The following is a 19,699-nucleotide window of genomic DNA, read 5'->3' as shown; positions in this document are numbered from 1 at the left end:
GTGATGTATTCCAAATGACGTACATGACATTTTCTTTCAGAATAGGGTGTGTATTCCCCGCCCTAACATGTACTGTTGTTATTTCTGACACTAGGAAATGAGCAGAAGAACGTCTGAAGTCACTCGAGAAGGGAGTGAGTCACACGGAACGGATCTGCAAGTTAAAATGCGAGAGACCGTCTCGACATAAAGAATAAAGTTCAGAGACCAAGTTAGCCCAGTTGGCAGTTCAGTTTGGGAGAAGATTGCAGTTCGAAGCAGTCAAAGAATAGGAGGAACAGAGGAAAAGGAAGGACTAGGTCACATGGTTAAGGCACTGGGGCCCTCATTACAACCCTGGCGTTAAGGGGTTAACGGCACCGTAAAAGGTGGCGGCGCCGTTAACCACTTAACACCTGATTACGAGGTCCCTTTGCGGGTTGGAGATTTTAACGCCTGCTTTTTGCAGGCGTTGAAAACCAACCTGCAAAGGGACCTTGGTGATAAGTACGGTGCCGCAATTTGCGGCACCATACTTGGCACCTTCCCCATTCCCATTGAGCCCTATGGGGCAAAAATGGGAATGGGGAAGGGCCATGGCGGCATGGGGAATTACCGCCCCGCCAACCTCGGAATGGGGCGGTAATTCCCCATTCCGCCATGGCAGAGTCGGTAAGTTACCGGCATGGACCATGGTGCTATTAGCACCATGGTCCAACGCCAGGGTCGTAATGAGGGCCTGGGACTTCAAGGAATGATGGGATATGAAGATTATAAAAAAAATAGATATATGGTTATTTCAAAAGAAGAAATTTAAAATATATGTTATTTGTTGAAACTGCTGGAGATTAGTATAAAAGAGAAGATGAAGCTTAATGCTCGCCTCCTTGTCTTTAATAGAATCAAGAGCTCCCTGCGCTATTAGCATGGGGAATCTTCATTGTTTCTCATATGATGAAAATATCACTTAACATAAAGCAGTGCTCTGAAATTCCAGTGCTGAAGTTAAGAGCAAAATCAATGTTCATTCATGGAACTCACAGCCTCTGTGGTCAGCTTGATGGATACGAAAAGAAATGCCTTTTAACATAAATCACCTCTCTGCGTTCAGCGCTGTGGTTAAGAAAACAAAGGTTCATTCACAGAACTCACAGCCTTTCTGCGTTGGCTCTGTGGTTAAGAAAAGAAATAAACGTCTCTTAACATAATTCCCTTCTCTGGATTGAGCGCTGCGGTTCAGATAACATGTTCCTTCACAGGACTCACAGCCCCTTCTGGGTCAGCTTCGTGTTAAGAAAGGAAAAATGTCTCTCAACACACTTCCGCTCTCTGGGTTCAGTGCTGCTGTGCAGAAAACAAAATGTCCAGTCATTTAACAAGTTGCTTCTTGGCTCCGTAAATAGAAGTGACCAGGTTCCTCCACTGCAATTATCCCTTCACAGTATCTGCTCAGCGTTCCTGGTACTTTTTGGACGTGCATATGGACTCCCCCTGTGCCGGGTGTTCACAGCCTCAATAAGCCCACTGGACACCGGCCACGTCCTCTGCCCACTCCTCACCACTCTCCCTTCGGTCCTGGATGGAAACACAGAGAGAGCTAATGAGTTCACGCCTGCAGGTTTTAACAATCTCTCCCCTCTTCCCTCCCCTCCCCAGGTGTTTTCAATCCCGCCACTCTCCTCTGCAGAATCCCCTCCCTCCTTCCCAGCAGGTAGTAGAGACTCCACGGCCCATTTGATGGCTAAGCATTCTTTCTCCAAGGTTGAATAGGGGAGTTCATGCGGTAGAAGTTTCCTGCTAATAAAGGCAACGGGACACAGATCATCTTCTGTTCCTTGTGATAATAAGGCCCCCAACCCACAACGCGAAGCATCAGCTTGTAGACAAAAATGATTGGAAAAATCTGGGCAGTGCAGAACAGGTTGGTTTGCAATCATGTTTACCAGAGAATGAAAGGCTTTGCTAACATCGGTTGTGATTACTAGCGGTTTCTTGGTTTTCAGGGCGTCTGTCATGGGTGCAGCAATTGTAGAAAAGTGCGGAATGAACCACTGGTAATATCCAACAAACCCCAAAAAAGCCCTTATTTCCTTTGCGAGTGGTTGGTAACTGGAGCTGTTGTAAGGCTTGGATTTTATCCAATAAAGGTGTAATCACACCTCCACCAACTGTGTATCCCAAATATTTGGTGGTTTTGGCTGCTAATTTGTTTTTTTTGGGATTGATGTGTAGGCCCGCTTTTCCCAATGCTATGACCACCTTCTTCAGATGTGATATGTGCTCCTTTGAAGATGGACTGAAGATGACTATATCATCCAAGTAAGCTGCAGCGTGGGTTTCATGTGATTTTAATATTTGGTCCATCAGGGCTTGGAATGTGGCTGGCGCCCCATGCAGACAAAAGGGCAATACTGTAAATTGAAAGAGCCCTTGTGGTGTGGTGAATGCTGTTTTTTCTTGGCCGTTCGGGTGTAGTGGTATTTGCCAGTACCCCTTGGTGAGGTCCAGGGTACTTAAATATGAGGCTGCCCCTAATTTTTCTAATAACTCATCTATTCTAGGCATGGAGTAAGCCTAATAGTATGATATTGCATTTCATTGCCTAAAATCCATGCAGAATCTCGTAGTTCCATCTGGTTTGGGCACAAGTACCACTGGGGAGCACCATGTATTCTTAGATGGAATTATGGAACCTAGTCTCAGCATGCCATTTATTTCCTTATTTATGTCTTCCCGTTTTGCTTCGGGAATACGATAGGGTCTGAGGCGGACTATTCTGCCTGGTTCAGTCTTTATGTAGTGGGACTAGGTTGGTTCTACCGGGAAGGCCCGAGAAGACTTCTGATACTGGTTCCAGATGGCTGAACAACTCGGTTGTTTGCTTATTACTCGGCTGTTCCCCCACCATTACATCATGTAAACCACTGGAAAGGTTGTGCACCGACTGTTCTGTTACGGATAATTCTGACAGGGAGGTCCACAGTATTGGGGCTGTACTTTCCTTCCATAACTTGAGCAGGTTTACATGATAATTTTTTTGTTTTACTTGTTTGTCTGGCTGTTCCACTTCATAATTCACACGTCCTAATATTTTAGTGATTTGATATGGACCCTTCCATTGCACCATCATTTTATTGGTACTTGTGGGTAGTAGGACCAATACTTTGTCTCCTACTTTGAAAATATGCAGTTGAGTCCCTTGATCATAATACTTTTCCTGTTGTAATTGCGCTCTGCCTAGCCTCTCTTGGGCAAAGTCCCGAAGGCGTCCTAGGTGTTCTTGCAGATCCTTCACATAATCTGACAGATTGGTCTCCTCTTGAGTCTCCCATGTTTTCCTTAACACATCCAAGATGATCTTGGTTGTCTCCCAAACAATAATTCAAATGGTGAAAACCCTGTAGAGGATTGTGGTGTGTCGCGTGATCTTCATTCCTACTGCTTTCTTTGCTGTCTTTTTGCACTGAACGATTATTATCTTGCTTATATAAAATCCAAACATCACCATGTGCAATAGTGCTCCAAGAAACTTGAAGATGTTTGCCATCCACTGTGGAATCCATGATAATATAGACGCAAACCAACTATCATCTGTAATATCTTCGGTCTCATCTTCCATCTTGGTGTGCAGGGTCATCAGCAGCGTTATGGCCTCTGTCAGGGTCCCATTCTCGTCATCATGAGAAGGTAAGAACGTGCAACATGATGGCCCGATTTTGGCACAAACTCCTCCTTCCATTTCTGTGATCATGTCAAGGATATATCTGTTCTGTAGGTTCATCCGTCATATGGCCCTCATCTCTTCCTTGATAGCATTAAATCCCTTTATGGTGGTGTTGATCCTCTGTAGGAGCTCCCATCTGGAAATCTGCAACCATTTAGTATTGACCACCGTCTGTATCCTGGGCATGAAGATAGGTGTGAATATCAAAGCACTCAGGCTGAACAACCTATGTTCATACGGAATGGCATCAAATGCTTCTATCGACTTAGCTGAGAAGTAATTCTCTCTTCTGGTTTGATTGAGAAATTCAAGTGCTCTCCTCTTATCAAATGTGCATCTAGCTTTGGAAATTCTCCAATATTCAGGTCACTCTGAGGAATCACTAATGCTGGAAGATGGACGAGCACCAAGGAACACGTTCCTCCCCAATACTTGGGTAGCTTCATGTAGGCCCTGGGCTCACAAGCCCAATATCGATCCATCAGGACTGCAGTCCCTGCTCCCATTCTGGTCATGTCAACTGTAGTTTTGCAGCCTTTGTTATCTCCCACACAAATTCTTCCTTCTCTTTGGAAGCACAATGTTGCATTCGCCAACGGAATCACCATCATTGGGCCTGATTCATTTTCTACCCATGTCAGCAGTTTGGTATGCTTCACCCATGACTTCAAACACCCATTGTTTACTCTTTGTACTTCTTGCACCCATTCTGACTTTAGTGGATGAGCTGCACAGGACATCATTCCTGTTTCCCATCCTTTATTTGATTACACGTGTCCATATACTAAGAATTGAGTTTGTTGTCAACAACCAGGCGATCCAGCTGTCTCTGTTATATCAGGGCATTCCATTCTCTTCATGTCTTTCATGACTACTTCTTCCTGACCATCTGCAGGATACACAAGCATCTTGCTCTCCCACCCTGGCTGTTTTTCCATCTGTGAAGTCTTGATATAATCATCCTGGAATGGAAATGACCATTTCGATCTCCATCGCAGAGTGGCCAAATTTCCCTGGAATTGTCCTTTGGTCATGCATGCTGCAAGATGAACGAGGCGTCTGGCATTGTGTTCTGGAACTTCTCTGGAAATGAAAGTTTGTGCTGTGTCCATGGCATAGGGTATGAGAGCGCAGACGTAGCAACTCTCCTTAGATGTTCTTTCCCCCACACTTCATGTGCTGATACCACACGTTATTACCCACTTATGCTGCATTATCTAGGTAGGGATGTTTCCCTCGTTATTGTCTTTTGCACTTCTCTTAAATCTCCCAAACATAAGGGTTGCGTAATATGGAAACAACTCTAAAGCAGCTCTCCTAATGGGGGACATCATGAAAGTTTCTATCTCGGTGGTAGTCGGCAAATCAACAGCAGTTCCCATAGTAGTAGGAACCATAGTGGCCTCTGCTTCAGCAGAAATACTAATGTGGTAAAGACTGTGAAAAATGAGAAATAGAAAGATAAAGGGCCTCATTACACGGTAGGCGGTGGACCAAGGTGCTATTAGCACCTTGGTCCACCGCCTTGGAGGAAAGGGGAATTACCGCCCTATTCCAAGGTTGGCGGGCGGTAATTCCCCCTTCCCCCATTGCCCTTCCCCATTCCCATTTTTGCCCCATAGGGCATAATGGGAATGGGGAAGGTGCTAATTACGGTACCGCAAATTGCGGTACCGTAATTAGCACCCTGGTCCCTTTGCGGGTTGGTTTTTAACGCCTGCTAAAAAGCAGGTGTTAAAGTACCAACCTGCAAAGGGACCTCGTAGTAAGGCAGTAAGGGTTAACGGTCACCGGTACCATTACCGGTGACCGTTAACCCTTACCGCCTTCCGTGTAATGAGGCCCAAAGAGTGTGATCGCGCAGGAATACATTATACACCAAAACATAAGTAACCACTCTTTTGTGACATCTTGCCACTTGTTCATCTAAAACCGTATCAACTTCCAAGTTTATCATCTTTAATCCAATTGTATCAAAATTCTTTATACCTGTACTTGCAATATCTGCTCAATGATTGTAAAAAAGGAGCCTTGTAATCACAGAGCCATTTTTACAATCCTGTAAAAAAGTGTGAATATCAACATCTCTTCTGACAAGAGCAGGATAAGCTTGAAGTATAAATACAAAAACAGCAACCACAAGCCTATGCACATCATGATCTTTGAGGACCATAACGGTTAACTACTTAGAGCAAGTATGCACCAAGAAATGAATCTGGATTTTGAGCTTGTTTCCAGTTTCTGATCAAGAACTGACGTTAGGCATAACTTTGATACGTCAATGTAATTCTAAAGTTCTTTTTTCAAATTCCTAAGACTCTCAGCAAGGGTTTGCAACCCTGCTAAAATATCTATAAGGAGTGTTCGTTTGAGTTTTAGTCCAAATGCAACGGGTCCCCTTATCGTCCTTCTTCTTCGTCATCGATTGAGCCTGCACATGCTGAAATTCTTCTTATTGGGCCTCATTACGACCCAGGCGCTAATGAGTTAACGGCGCCGTAAAAGGCTGCGGCGCCATTAACCTATTAGCGCCTAATTACGAGGTCCCTTTGCGGGACCCGACCATAACGGTTGGTGTAGACCAGCCATTAAAGTAGGGACCCGCAAAGGGACCTTGGTGCTAATTACGGTGCCGCAATTTGCGGCACCGTACTTAGCGCCTTCCCCATTCCCATTGAGCCCTATGGGGCAAAAATGGGAATGGGAAAGGGCAATGGAGGAAGGGGGAATTACCGCCCCGCCAACCTTGTAATGGGGTAGTAATTCCCCCTTTTTCCATGGCGGAGTCGGTAACTTACCGGCATGGACCATGGTGCTAATAGCACCATGGTCTTCCGCCAGGGTCGTAATGAGGCCCATTGTCTTGCTTCTGGATCAGCAACGGTGGGAGGGTGGTTCTCTCCATTATATACTTTTACATCACCTAAGTGAAGCAAAGCTCGCCTGCCTTGGACCTTCACAGCTGAGGGGGGTTATGTTTTCAATGCAACGGGGCCATGAAAGCATGGCTCGTGCCACTTCCTGGTAAAATTCTTTATGAGCATGAGATCACCAACAAACAACTTAGGTGCCGATAAAAGTTCAGATGATCTGGTTGCTGAATCGTCTTCATCTGTGTTCTGTGACTGACCCCTTGACTTGATCTGAAATGAGAGAGATGATAGAGGACGTACATGTCAAATAGTTATTTAATTAATCACTTAACATTTTAGCTGCACTCTGGGCATCACTTTTACTCCTAGACGGAGGTGTAAGAGGCATTCCCATTCCCCATCCTGTCACTAGTTCATGGGAGGTGAGGTGATGGTCTGAGCCAGGCCAATTCCGTAGGTCATATAAAGCTAAGGGAAGGCAATATAGCCATCCCTTCTTGACAGTCAATTTAATCACAGCAATCCTTTCTTTAAGGAGTCCATTGAGTCTCTCACATATTCAGTTTGCTTGCAGGTGATAAGCAGAAGAAAATGTGGGCTTGATATTCAATAGGAGCCCTATCTGTTCAAACACCTCATTAACAAAATGTGGCCCATTATCAGATCTCAGCACTTCACACACACCCCATCACGGAAAGACTTTGCATACTAAAAACTTTGCTGCGCAAGTGGAATCAGGGTGTGTACATGGACCTGCCTCGATCCACCTAGAGAAGGGACACACCACCACTATCAGATACCTGTATCCATTACATACTTGCAGCATATCAACATAATCAATATGTAAATGCTGAAATGGACCATTCGATCGAGGTATTACCCCTCTACTCATTGTCAGTGTATGCCCAGCAGTCAACTTTTGGTACACAATGCAATTCACTATAAAGAATTCACTGTGCTCTAATAGATTCATAATGAACCAGTCTTCCGCAATCGTTGCAGCAAGACTCTCCTTAGTTACATGCGCAGGGTAATGTAGCTGTTCAAGCGCGACCTTCAATAAAGCTAGTGGCATCACCGGCTTTCCAGTGCTTGTCAGGTGTGGGCTCACCCTCCCAATTCTCCTCACCTGATTCTTCGGCTGATGTTTCAGTGGGAACATTGACCGGGGTCTTGTGACTTAACCTTTTCTCCGTCGCCAGCTTATCCTTGGGCTTGTGGTCCCTTGGGCTTGTGGTCCTTCCGGTCGTGTAAATAGGGTCTGGCTCCCCCGGAGGCCACCTTGGCAGAGATAAAACCCTGCCCTCGGAGGACCCCGGGGAGCCAGCCCCAAAATCAGGGAAAAAGCCAAAAAGTAGAAAAAACCCTGGTTTAACGGTGGAGCTGATGGAGATTCTGTAGTCCGGATGGAATAGACTGGAAGAAGGATCTAGAGCGGGGATCAGCCAAAACAAGTTTCTCTTCAGAGCTCTCCATGCAGAGGTTATGGATCCCCAAAAGAAGGAATGAAGGTAAGTAAACAGAACTCCAGAAGGTAAGGACTTGCGGTTCACAGTAAAATGGAAAAGGATTTAGAAAGAATAAGAAGGAGTACAGCTAGAGAGTAATTAGAGTAGAGCTGATGAATCAAAAGATAGTTTAGGCCAGAAAAGGAAATCCATCAAGTTAAGAGATAACAGGCAAAGAGACGGGGCAGTCTTTAGAGGTCCAAGTTGGACAACAGTAAAGGGGACAAGGAAGGAAAGGCGAAAGGCGCCTGAAAGGTAGCGGTGACTCGGGAAAAATCACACAAGGTGCCCTAAAGAAAAGATAAGAATAAGTGGTAATCAATGGCTATAGACAGCCAACAGTAGGAAGTAAGGTGCAGAGGGTCGCAAAAGGATAGGTAACTGTCCGCTCTAGCCACGGACGGCAGCAGTGAAACGCCGGGAGAAACCGAAAGTAAAAGGGTTAGCGCGAGTGTCGCGTAAGAAGATAGAATGAAAAATAAGGCTGTAAGAACGAGAGAAGGAGAACTACAAGCAGCAAAAGATAGAAATGGAGCAGCAATGGAACTATAAGGAGGGCTGTAACTGGAAAATTACAAGAGGGAAAGCACAGTGTAAACAACGGAGCGATGTACAAAGGTAGAAACACAGATACAACGCACCGAGCAATGGGCGGAGTCTGGTTTTATATGTGACTCCCCCATATTGAGTGAGGACTAGAGCGGGGAAAGAGGTGCAAGTCTAATGCCTCCACCATCTCCACAGCGTCCAACCACACTTCCTGACAGTATGCCCCCTTCTCCTCAGAATCCCCCCCCCCTGGCTTTCTGGGGTGTAATTGATGAAATCATAACAATCTGGGGGCGTGAATATGGCTTTCTGGTTCCCAGGATCTTTCCTCAATAGGGTAACCCTTCTAGTGAACCAGATATTGTATCTTGCCCTTGCGATATCTGGAATCAACCAAATAGGCCACCTCATATTCTTCTGGCTCTTGTGTCACAGGAGTCTGCACCGCACTGAACCCTCGCTGAAAAGGGTCTTCCCTGTACTTCTTAAGAAGCGAGGTATGAAATACTGGGTGTACCCTCTGGAGATAGCTGGGTAGCTTCAGTTTATAAGCTACTGGATTGACTTGAGATAGAATAGGGAAGGGACCCAGGAAACGGGGGGAGAACTTCCCCTTGTGTACCCATTTAGGCAGAAATTTGGTACACAACCAAACTAATTGACCGCTCTTCCAGTCTTGGTTGGAACTTCTGCTTCTGTGCCCATGTCTTCTGTGACTGTTGACTGAGTTCATGTGCCCTTCGTGCCAGGGAATGTATCTCATGAAGGTATTTTATTACACTGTCAAGTGCTGGAACACTGGTAGCCTGAACACTCAATCTTGGTAGATGCTGAGGATGATAGCCATTTGTACAATAAAACAAACTCATCTGAATAGAGGTATGTATCGAATTATATGCAAATTCAGCCTGCGGAAGGAACCGAAACCATTCATCTTGTTGAGGGATACAAAAGCACCTTAAGTATTGTTCCAGTCCGGCGTTCAGTCTTTCCGTCTGGCCATTACTCTGGGGATGATATCCTGAAGAAAGTGCTCTGTGGATTCCCAACGATTGAAAAAAGAACAGACCAGAACCTGGAAGTAAATTGGGGTCCTCTGTCCGAAACAATGGTCTTAGGTAAGCCATGGAGACGGACTATGGGCCCGATCACAACTTTGATGGTAACGCCAGCAGTATGACCGGCGGAGGTATTAGCCCTACCGCCGAACTCCCCGGCGCTCATAGCGCCGGATCCCGAGTTCGGCGGTAATGTAATTCCCCATTCCCCATTGAGCCCATTCGGGAATGCCCCATTCCCCATTGGGCTCAAAGGGGAAAATTCGCACTCTTACCGCCGGCGGATTTCCCGCCGGCGGTAATAGCGCAAATTTTCAGCGGATTTCCCCCCAGCCAAGAGCTGGGGCGAAATCCGCCGAAGTCCTGATTTGGCGGACCCTTAAATCCGGAGGTAATAGCGCGACCGCCGGATTTAAGTGTTAACCAAAGTCGTGATGAGGCCCTATATCTCTGAGAAAGGAGGCTGCAGTCTCTGGTGCTGATGGTACGCCTGGGAAAGCTGAAAAGTGGCCTAACTTGCTGTAGGAATCTACGGTAACCATGATAACAGTCATGCCATACGATTTGGGGAGGTCTACTATAAAGTCTGTGGATATGTGTTCCCACGGACGTTCCGGCAATGGAGGCTGCTGTAGTAAACCAATGGGTCTGCCCGTATGGTATTTGTTGGAAGCACAAACCAGGCAAGAAGATACGTAATTGTATACGTCCTTCCGGAGAGTGGGCCACCAGAAACTTCTGCTGAGTAATTCATATGTCTTTCGAATTCCTGGGTGACCAGATAAGGCACTGTCGTGACACCAGGAGAGAACTTGATCTTGGGATTCCTTGAGGGAATGTAAAGTGCAGTGTCTTGATAATAAAGTCCATCCTCTCTTTGTACCACGGTAGTTGGAAACTCTGCTTTTTTCTGATACTGCTGTGGAATGAGATCTTGAGGAAACGGAAGCCGTGGTAACAATCCTGAGATCCGGGAAAACCAGTTCATGACCTTGGTATAACCCGGAATCCTCTCCTTGGCTGCGGGATAAGGCATCCGTCTTCTTATTTTCAGAACCTGGTATAAAGGTGATGATGAAATCAAATTGTAAAAAGAAATAGGCCCACCTAGCATGACAAGCATTAGTACATTCCATCCGCTGAAGCACTTGCAGGTTGCGATGGTCTGTGCCGATGCTGAATCTATGGAGAGCCCCTTGCAGAAGGTGTTGCCACTCTTGGCAGGCTAGCTTGATGGCCAATGATTCTCTCTCGAGAACTGAATAGTTGTGTTCGCTGTTTGTTAAGGTCTTGGAATAGAAAGCAACTGGGTGTTCAATACCATCCACTGATACCTGTAGGAGAATGGCTCCGACTGCTCCGATAGATGCGTCTGTCTCCATTATAAAAGGTTTGGTCGGATCAGGCTGTACCAGAATTGGGGAAGAAGTGAACAATCTCCTGAGAAGTTGAAAGACTTCTTTAGAGTACTTATCAAAAATGAATCTGACTCCCTTCTTGAGAAGAGCGCTGATAGGCAATACCACCTTGGCGAAATTCGTAATGAACTTCCTGTAAAAACTGGCTAAACCCAGAAACCTCTGTATCTCCTTGACATTGGCCGGTTCCTTCCATTCTAGGATTGCCTTGATCTTATTTGGGTCCATCTCGATACCGTCCTTCGAGAGGATAAATCCTAAATAGGAAATAAAAGTCGTCTCAAATTGGCACTTTTCCGGCTTGACAAGCAATCGGTGTGTCTGTAGACGCTGTAATACTTTCTTTACCTGCAGGCGGTGATCCTGTAGAGTTTGGGTGAAAATCAAAATGTCATTCAGATAGATTACCACTGAAAGGAATAGCATGTCTGAGAAGATCTTGTCCATGAACCTTTGGAAATTGGCCGGTGCATTGACCAGCCCGAAGGGCATCACCTTATACTCGAATAGACCCAAGGGAGTCCGAAAGGCCGCCTTCCACTCATCCCCCTTCCGTATCCGGAACAGATGATAGGCCCCACGAAGGTCCAACTTTGTGAAATAAACTGCTCCTTGGACTGCCTCAAGTATGTCTCTTATCAGAGGCATGGGATACCGATCTCGGACAGTAATGGAGTTGAGACCCTATAGTCAATACATGGTCGTAGTTCGGCGGAGTCTTTCTTCGGTATGAAGAACAAGGAGGCGCCACCAGATGATTTAGACTCCTGGATGAGGCTGTGTTGCATATTGGCGGTTAAATATTCTCTTAAGGTACGTCTTTCAGGTAACGATAGTGGATACATTCGTCCAAACGGTACAAAAGAATCTGGTAATAAGTCTATGGCGCAGTTCTCCTCTCTATGAGGGGGTAGTTGTTTAGGTAAGGTATCCTGAAACACCTCAGAGAATTCTTGATACTGAACTGGAACTGAAGCAATGGTTATAGTTCTGAGGATACTAGTCTCCTTCTTTTCTGACCTCAGGATCAGCGGGTTGATACAATTCGTTTCACAAAACTGTGAGTTAAAACTCACCTTGTTGGCAGACCAGTCAATAAGAGGATTATGCTTCCTCAACCATGGAATACCTATGAATAAAGGGAAGTGTGCGGCTCTGATGAGATTGAAGGTCAGATATTCTTGATGTTCTCCTATCTTCAACCTCAAAGGTAGCGTCTCACTTGTTATAGGACCGGACGACAATGGTGTTCCATCCACTCCTTCCACTGGTATGGGCCTTGGCTTAGGTCTTGAAGGGACAAGCTTCTCTCTGGCCCAATTTAAGTCAATGAAATTGCCTGCTGCACCACAGTCCAACATTGCTAGTACTTCTGTAGGCTCTGAATCAGTCAACCAAAGTAGTACCTGAAATACTATCAACTGGCAGTATTCGGTTTCATTTATTGGTCGGGAGTAATTGCAAGGGTGGCAGGTACTTCCCCCGATACTTCCCTTGCATAGGTTCGGGGGCTGGAGTTTTCCTTTCTTCTGGGTGGAACTTCTGGACAGTTCCTCAAAATACATGCATAATCCGGCATCTCGGCGTCGCCTTCGCTCCTCCTGAGTTAATGGACCCCGTGCGGTTCCAATCTGCATAGGTTCTTCGGTATTAGGCGTCGACCTTGTAGACTGAGATTGGGAAGGTGAGCTTAAAGGGGCCCTGCAACCTCTCCTTCTTTCTTGTCGGCGTTCCTGCGTGCGGAACTCAATCTGTAGAGATAAAGATGATGAAAGGAAGTCGGTCTTGCCACTCGCGCTAACTCATCCTTAATATCATCATGAAGACCACGTCGAAAGATTGTCTGTCTTGCAGAGTCTGGCGGATCTGACTTTTTCTGCCAGTCTCAAAAAACAGGAAATATAGGTCTGTACATCCATGGTTCCCTGATGCACATCTAGTATTGCTTCTAATGAGGTGTACAGAACTTCTGGTCGGTCGAAACGTTCCTTGAAAGTTTCCACAAAGCGATCATAATCATTTAAAGTAGGGTTGTTTCCAGTTACCAATGGAGTGCCCATGATAAGGCATTGCCAGTAAGGTTTGTGATAATAAATCCGACCCTGGATAGGGCCGTCTCGTAGGCATGAGGTCTGAAAGTGAAGTAAACCTTGCAAGCGTCAAGATAATCCTTAAATCCACCTGGGTGACCATCATACTTGCCAAAGGATAACGCCATGGGTGGCAAGTCACCATGGTCATCTCTATGTAACACAACCTGTTGTTGTAAGGCGACATTCTCTGTTCGTAACGCTTGTACTTCTACTGTTAGATTCTGCATAGCCGCCACCAACTCCTGATACTGCTCCAAGGATGCCATCGGAACTATCAGGCATTGTACTGTCAGATGCGGGCTCACCCTCCCAATTCTCCTCACCTGATTCTTCGGATGATATTTCAGTGGGAACCTTGCCCGGGGTTTGCGACTTAACCTTTTCTCCGTCGCCAGTTTATCCTTGGGCTTGTGGTCCTTCCGGTCATGTAAATAGGGTCTGGCTCCCCCAGAGGCCACTTTGGAAGAGATAAAACCCTGCCTTCGGAGGACCCCGGGGAGCCAGCACCAAAATCAGGGAAAAAGCCAAAAGGCAGAAAAAACCCTGGATTAACGGTGGAGCTGATGGAGATTCTGTAGTCCGGATGGAAAAGACTGGAAGAAGGATCTGGAGCGGAGATCAGCCAAAAAAAGTCTCTCTTCAGAGCTCTCCGTGCAGAAGTTATGGATCCCCAAAAACAGGGAATGAAGGTAAGTAAACAGAAATCCAGAAGGTAAGGACTTGCGGTTCACAGTAAAATGGAAAAGGATTCAGGAAGAATAAGAAGGAGTACAGCTAGAGAGTAATTAGAGTGGAGCTGATGAATCAAAAGATAGTCTAAGCCAGAAAAGGAAATCCGCCAAGTTAAGAGATAACAGGCGAAGAGACGGGGCAGTCTTTAGACGTCCAAGTTGGACAACAGTAAAGGGGACAAGGAAGGAAAGGCGAAAGGCACCTGAAAGGTAGCGGTGACTCGGGAAAAATCACACAAGGTACCCTGAAGAAAAGATAAGAATAAGTGATAATCAATGGTAATCAATGGCTATAGACAGCCGACAGTAGGAAGGAAGGTGCAGAGGGCTGCGAAAGGATAAGCAACTCTATGCTCTAACCACGGACGGCAGCAGTGAAATGCCGGGAGAAACCAAAAGTAAAAGGTTTTAGCGCGAGTGTCGCATAAGAAGATAGAACGAAAAATAAGGCTGAAAGAACGAGAGAAGGAGAACTACAAGCAGCAAAAGATAGAAACGGAACAGCAATGGAACTATAAGGAGGGCTGTAACTGGAAAATTACAAGAGGGAAAGCACAGTGTAAACAACGGAGCGATGTACAAAGGTAGAAACACAGATACAACGCACCGAGCAATGGGTGGAGTCTGGTTTTATACGTGACTCCGCCATATTGAGTGAGGACTAGAGCGGGGAAAGAGGTGCGAGTCTAATGACTCCACCGTCTCCACAGCGTCCAACCACACTTCCTGACAGTGTTTTCTTGTCGCTATAATGCTCCTGTGGGAGATAAAGAACACCCGCTTCACTTCCATAATTCCTGCTTTTCTTGCGGTGCACTTCCTTGAATCCCTATTAATTGGGTAATTGGTAATTTATTAAACCCTTTTTGCACTACTACGGCTATGACTACTTTTTCCTTAATACTCAGAGTATCAAAACTTGAAATATTAGGAGAATATGCAACCCTTTTGGCTACTGCATCTACGGCTTCGTTCCTGCAAGAGATAAAGTCTGTTTGCTTAATTGTGCCACTTGGACAACCTTCTGAAAAAGAAAGGACAAATCCCTTGTCTGTAAGTGGGGGGTGGTGGCCTGTCACGAGTATCTTCCCAATGAATGGTATCCTAAAAAAAGGGTGCACAAGTGTGTAAAAATCAGAATTCGACTCTGGTAATTCTGTGAAACTAATGGGAGTGGGTAGTGGGAGCTGGATCCCTACCTGGAAATTCAAGGCAATGCTTCAATAATTGCCAAATCTCATTGGGGTAGCCCTTGTTCAATCATCATCCTCTAGGTATGTGCGGCTGCAGAGGCTGCAGTTGCAGTAATATTTAATACAGATCGAGTGTGCCATCCGGGGTCGTTATCTGTATGCGTGGTTACAGAAAAGTAGTTGTTAAAGTACACAAATGGCGTTCTATATTATAGATGTTCGCGCTCACCTGGTGTGTAACGATCACCCGAATGTAAGTGTCAACGCAATGTGTAAGACGCTTAAATCCACTGGAAAGCCTCAGAACGAGGCTGCTGTGAAATGTAGGAACCATGCATTTACGTCCGTGAGGTGACATCGCGGAGATGAGATAGGTATAATGAGGGCCGCCATGGGTCGTTCTGGATAGAGTGGGTAAGGTGCATTATTTAAAGGAGTAGTGCCAACAAGGTCGGCATATGTTAAACAGGAGGAATTATCATATGCAAAAAGGTACTATGATGGGGAACGGCTCAACAAATAAGGTGGTAGTCCAAATGGCACCCATGCTCACATTCTATTCATTCACCAATTACATATGTATTACATTTGATGGAATAGTGTCAGAAAAACGAAACATTTCCTATTCTTTGCATATTCTCACTATATTGAAAAACTAGGTATTTCACCAAAAAACTGATGGATGCTGAAAGGTTCTAGATAGCGAGATATCAGGAATGACTGAATGAAAAGTGCTGCAAAAAGATATAAAACCTGTGGGTACAAATATCACGGGAGCACCCAAGAGTGAACCTCATCAGGAGATTTAGACCAATGGAGTTTTGTAGGGAAGCTTATAAAAAACGCTTATAAAAACGCACCCAGGTAAAAGTATTCATTCATCCGATAGGGATTGAGACTGTCAATCCAGTAAAGATCCATTTGATCAAGTTTCTTGGAGTGGTCAACTCCTCTTGGTGATTTCTTTACAATCTCAAGTACCATGAATCTGAGTTGTGCCCCTGTGTGTCTTTCCTCTGAGAAATCTCTGGCCACGGGAGAGTGGGCATTGTTGGTCTTGATCTTACTTTCTTGTTCTTTACAGCATTCTTTTATTTTCCTGGCTATCTGTCCCACTTAAAATATTCCACAAGGACAGCTCAATCCATAGATGACTGACATGGTGCCACAAGTAGCAAAATGTCTCAATTTGATATTGGCCCCAGTGTCTGACATAATTGCCTTTCATTATGCTATTGCAATTGTTACTGTGTAAGCAGGCAAACCTGCCTATCTTTTTCGTTTGCAGTGTAGTTTGTTTAGTCCTACTTGCTCTTTCAGCTTTTATCAGTTGATCCCTCAGTTTCTTGCTTCGCTTGTATGAAATCAGTGGAGGTTGCGGGAATAGTTTCTGTAGTTGGGGGTCAATTGGATAAGTCTCCAATTCTTCTTGATCAGTCTAGTGATCTGATGACTCTGGTTGGAATATTTCAATGTGTAGAGAAACAGGATTTCTCGCTTCGTTGGATTACCTTTTAAGAGGTCGTCCCGGGAAGTTAGATTGGCTCCATCTCTAGCTGCTTCAATTATCCGGTCCGGATATCCTCTCTTTGTATACTTGGAAGTCATTTTGTCCATTTCAATTGCCAACATATTTTGTTCCGAAATAAAATGTTTAGCCTGAAGGAATTGGCTATATGGAAGATTACCCTTAAGATGCTTAGGGTGATAACTTTAATAATGTAGACTGTTGTAGACATCTGTGGGTTTATGGAAAAGACTGGTAGTAATCTTGCCTTCAAGTAGTTCCAATTCCACATCTAAATACTGAATTTTGGAGGTTCCTACTTCCATGGTAAATTCGATGCGGTTGTCCACAGAATTACAATATAACAAGAAGTCATTAAGTTCAAACCTGTCGCCTCTCCAAATAATGAAGACATCATCGATGTATCATTTCCAAGTAACCAATTTCTGTCTCCAGTGATGGTGATTCAATATGGATTGGGTCTCTAAATAATACATATAGATGTTCGCATAAGCTGGGGCCATGTCAGAACCCATGGAGGTTCCAGCTTCTTGTATGTAGAACTGTATTCCAAATGTAAAGAAGTTGTTATATAAAATTATTTTTGTCAGTTCCAGTGTGAAAAGCTTTGATGCTTTGCAATGTTCCTCCCTCAGAAGAGCCCATTCACGTGCTCTGAGAACACCCTGATGGGGGATAGATGTGTTGAGGCTCTGTACATGAAATGTAGCCTAGAGGTCTTCATGTCTGAGATCCTTGCTATCTTTCAGTGAATTCAGAAAGTGTGTAGTGTCTCTAGGGTAGGTGACCGACGTATATACTATAGGTTGTAAGACTTGGTCAATACAAATAGCTAGAGGATCAAAGATACTAACAGTACCTGCTACTATCGGGCTGAGTGGTGGGTTATGGAGGTGCTTATGAATTTTGGACAGAAACAAGAGCATGCTTTCTTACTGTGGCATTGAAGTTTATTACTGGTGTTAAGGCCAAAGGCAAGATAAGTATTCTTACATTGGGGTGGGGGCATTCGTGCAGCCTGCAAGGCAATATTTTTTTTACTCTGGCATGACATTTTTTACTGCCGTTAGGGGGGAATACACCATGATGAGAGTTCTTATATGGGGACAGGGGGATTTGTGTAGCCAGCTGCTATGTTTTCTTACTGTGGCATGGCTTTTTTTCACTGGCATTAAGGCAAAGCCAACGGGAGTATGTTCTTACATGGGGATACTGACATGTATTGGTATTTTCCTATGTGGGAATAGCGGCATACATCGGTGCACCAGAATGAACATGTGTAAGCACAATCAATATGAAAACACTTTTTGACGCTTACAGGGTACTGGCATATAGCGGGCAAAGGAATTGTGAAAATGTTTGAAAATGCTCCTCTGCATTGTTGGTGACTTCGCATCTAATGGACCTTTTATGTCTTACCCTGTAAAGTCGATTGTAATCTGTGGCTTTTTACCTAATTTATCACAGAAAATATACTGAAAAATGCACTATTTTAACCCATTATTTAAAAATATTTCTCACTGGGACAACCCCCTCCCTGATTGGTTCACCCTAACTACTCTGTTACTCCTGTGCATTTGGCCGGGGGCAGAACAAGTGCCCTTGCTTCTACAGGTTTTTCTTAGTGTGGGCCCTACTACATTAGCTGCAGACCCACTTGTTACGGAATCATGGCTACGCCTCTGGTGAGTTGGAGTGAATGATGGATCTAATGGGCCAAGGGAAGGCGTAATATCTACTCAGCCTCTTGGGCTTGGGGAGGGCACGGTAGGACGGGGGGAATAAGTAGGGCAATACGTTAAATGTTCCGTCGCAGTTTTCATAACTGCCATCCAGCCCCCCCAAATCTTTGAGGGTGGCTTCACCCTTGGCTATCCGCGAGTATTCTAGGTGACTTGACGCCCATTCATATCATGTGCTCAGGACGTGGGCCCAGTTGGCAGCAGTGACTTTTGTCCACAAGAAAACAAAACAGGAATCAACTTACCTCATCTGCATACCTGCCTAACCTCTGGGTTTATCCCGGAGACTCTGGGTTTTTATGCTCTTCTCTGGGTTTCCGGGGAAGAGCTTGGAGTCTCCGGGTTTCTGGCCGTTCAGGACATCACAATATAAATGAGCAATACATACTCTTCCTGCATTAGACAGATTGCTGCTTGAGCGCGAACACCATGCACAAATGCACCTTTCTGCAATCTGGCACATGGTGCTGGACGTTGCAGTGCTCCCGTTGTCATTTTATATAACCACGGCCGAGTGCTGAAAATTGTGTATAAAGTTACATTCCCTTTTCAAAGCAAAGGTAAGGCATTGTGAAGTCTGGTGAGGAAGAAAGTTGACTCATTTACCAGTTTTTCCTGTTTCCACTGTAATTGTTAGTTTGGAAAAACTGATGTACACAACAAAAGGGGTACTGGTAATGCAGGGGAGGGCCCATGAAAACTGTTAGGGAATTAAGTCCTATATGGGTCCTATTCCCGAAATAACCTCATTGGTTATGTAAAACACTACACCCATTTGTATATTTCAAAGTCACAACCTCACATTGCAATTGGATATTGTGTCAAAAACATATTTAATACAAAATATTTGTACATACAATTAAGTCAAACATGTAATACACATACACAAAAATAAGTGAAATCATTGAAACCATATATTAACTGGTTAAAGCCATATAATACACATATAAAACAGTAGGTGAAATCATTGAAACCATATATTAACTGGTTGGAACCAAATCAACACTTTTAACTAAACAAGGCCAGAGGGCAAGAAAAACAAAGCAAAAAGAAAAAGGAAAATTCCGGACCAAAGCCGGACATAAGTCGGAGTTCCTAAATTGTTTTTAGGCTTACAATATTACTTCACAAGAACAAGGGTTCCTACTCATAAATGGGCATTCAATTTTTCTAGTATACATATTCCTTTGAAAATGAAATCCCAGGTTGAAAATATTAGGAAGCTGGGATTGGGTCTGCCAACGCATCAGAGGGGAGTTTAGCGAACCCAAAGTAATGAATGCCAATACTGCGTGTCCTTAGC

This window comes from Ambystoma mexicanum, chromosome 9 (assembly GCF_040938575.1).
Source record: "Ambystoma mexicanum isolate Mex_15411 chromosome 9, UKY_AmexF1_1, whole genome shotgun sequence".
Classification (NCBI taxonomy): domain Eukaryota; kingdom Metazoa; phylum Chordata; class Amphibia; order Caudata; family Ambystomatidae; genus Ambystoma; species Ambystoma mexicanum.
This window is presented reverse-complemented; position numbering follows the sequence as displayed.